Source organism: Rhagoletis pomonella, unplaced genomic scaffold (assembly GCF_013731165.1).
Source record: "Rhagoletis pomonella isolate Grant_MI unplaced genomic scaffold, Rhpom_1.0 Rhpom_scaffold_00005, whole genome shotgun sequence".
NCBI classification, from domain to species: Eukaryota; Metazoa; Arthropoda; class Insecta; order Diptera; family Tephritidae; genus Rhagoletis; species Rhagoletis pomonella.
Window position 1 is genome coordinate 16,615,823 of NW_023458559.1, and position 2,914 is coordinate 16,618,736.

Genomic DNA, 2,914 nt, shown 5'->3' on the forward strand with positions numbered 1-2,914 from the left:
TTTTGGAGTCAAAAAATAAAATGAATTCATGAATATACAATAAAAAAACTTTTGATTAAGTACACTTTAAAATACTACAAATTTTAATTTAGCAGTCTAAGATTTTCCAATAATTAGTGTTAAATTTTTTAGTATTAATTAAAAGGAACCTCTGATTCCAATAATTAAAATGACTATAAAAACGGGGCCCTTTTAACACAATAACAAGATTCTGATCCGATTCGGTTTTGTTCGAAACTTTCATTCCTGGAAAATATCAATTTATTTGCCATATCCACCTATTTAGAACCTCTCTATAAGCACAAATTTTTTAAACCTGTCACAGAACAAAGGATTAAAAATAAATTACAAAAATTAAATTAAAAACGCTGAGAATGAAGAATTCTTTGGAAAATGCTGACACATCTGTTTTCGGTTGTAACCGGTGTTTAAACAACGATCTTGCTATGAGGCTAGATTCTTCAAGTGAAGATGAAAATTGGGAGGATACATTCGACATTTGAAGGCCCAATGCAACTCTCAAAAGGAATTATACTTGCACCGGAATAAAAAAAAAATATAACCGAAAGTCCTCTCAACTGGTGCAGCGTCAATCGAAAAGAATTTATAATAGGAGTGTTCGCTATGCAACTACCAGTAAGAATTAGCCAGTAACAAAATTCAGAGAATAAGGTATCTTACTCTCCCAAAGAGAGAAACTTACTGAGTTTTGCGCGAACAGGAATTAGCAAACATTTTCAAGCTTCACTGCCAGCTGGCGTCCACGGTTGTATTTCGAGCATAATAAATTTTTAAAATTATTTCAGGCGGAAACCAAAACAGGACCTATACGTATATTTCTTCTTATTTTGACTTTCTTCAACATACGCTTCAATTTCTTTGTGGAAGTCATTTCTGATATCGACAGTGGTGCCGAGTGCGTTCCGATTACGAATAAAGCTTTTTCAGCTGAGTACCTTTCAAATGTGTGGAATTACTTATATTAATTGAATAAATGAATATTTACATACTTCTTTCATTAGTAAATCGCAACAAGATTGTTCATTTTTAAATTTAAAGAACTCGTTGATTCAAATTAGTGTTGACAGAATGCAACCGTGTGCCACAATCCTGCTTGCAAATTCTTACTGGCCAAAATTTTCCGAGCACGAATTTGCAACTTCCCCTCCAAATGAAATGTCAAAATTTTGCTCTCTCCTTGCAAGTTTTACTGGGTTTTTGGCCAAACGAACACGATTTGGTAACAATTGGTACCAACTTGTACACATTTTTTGCTTAGCGAACACTCCTAATATTGTCAAGTTTCACACGCAAATATATGTCGCATCGAGTGCGAGCAGTTATTTGGTGACGCAGGTTTGATTTACGACCTTTGTAAGAAACAGGCTTTAGCCCGAAAAGGCAGCAGCATTACTTTTTGTTAAATAAAATGTTCAAATTTTTTCTAAGTACTAAATAAAATAAACAATATTAAAAATTACCAACTTTTTTATTTTTTTATTTACGTAAATCCCACCATTTACTTACATAAATTATTTTTTAAAAATACTTGACATTCGCATCCGCAGATGTCTAAAATTCCACATATACATATAAATAAGCGCATAAGATCGGCGACAAAAAAATATAATATAAAAATTAACGCCAATTCTTAAATAGCTGCTACAAACATGCGCTTTAATAATAATAATTAGGGCTCGGAATCTCATGCAAAATCGAAAATATGCGCATATAATCTGCACTTAAAGTTCAAAAATATGTGCTACAAAAAAGTAAAATAGGCAATTAAAAATATTGTTCGAGTTAGTTACGAGAGTTATTCTATTGTAGAAAGTGGGGTGATTATCATTATTACAAATGGTCCGTTTTGTGGATAATAAGTAACTAAAACGTGACTCACGTCTATCGTTAATATTGGAGCTGTTCCAAGCCGTGTGGTGTACATTAGCGTCACAAACCAGCCAACATATGTACTTATCCCTCGTTGCTCCGCCCAAACGGTGAATTTTCTGAAGGATGTCGTCGGGGGATCGGGTACATCAAATGGCATGTAAGAATATGTGAGGATGATGTTGGGTGTTCCCTTCTGGTCCCCCATTGCCACTGTCATGTCCGCATCGCTAAATTAGAGAAGAAAAGGAATATTAGTGCTTTTCTTAGCCTGAATACAGCTTCTAATTTTACCTTCAGTCTGTGGGGTGAGAAGCAAGAAGCCGCTAGTGGATATACCTGTGACCCACCCCGCCACTAGCGAGGGTTCTTGAATTAGGGCCACGTCCACATCTTCCTCGCCCATGAATAGCAGCAGATCCTTCGATGCTGCCCTGCAGTGATGCAGATTAATCTGCACCACTTTTAGGCTTTTCGGACTCACCTTCTTCGTCGGGGATGACCACCCTAAGGTGACCAATGCCATATCTTATTTGACCGGTTTTGCGACGCAAGATCTGCAAGGATTGTGAACCCATCTTGATCCACAGGTCCTTGCCGTTACCTTTGTCGCGAGCGCGGCCTCGGACAATCGTCCAGTCATCAGGGATGATATCCACGCTTTGTTATTTTATAAGTGCTAGTGAGGTTTCGTCTTCCACGAGGGGGAAGGCAGAATCCACACTCGCACTGTCGTACGGGATGGCACCTCTGAGAGTGGAACAACTTCCAATCTTGCGTTGGCCTAACTCCTTCTTGGTTGCGGACGCAGTTTTTTAGGAAGTCTAGCGACTCCTTGTTACCGCATCCAACAACTTTGACTCCCTTCTGCCACTTGGCTCCAACAAACATACCAATGTTATTGTTTTTGGTGCGCTGGATTTCGCCAAGTAGTGCCCTCATGATCTCTATTTACAGCAGCAGCCATTTGTCCGTTGGAATCTTTCCTTCCGGGTGATTCCGGTCTATGATTGCTACCTGCAAC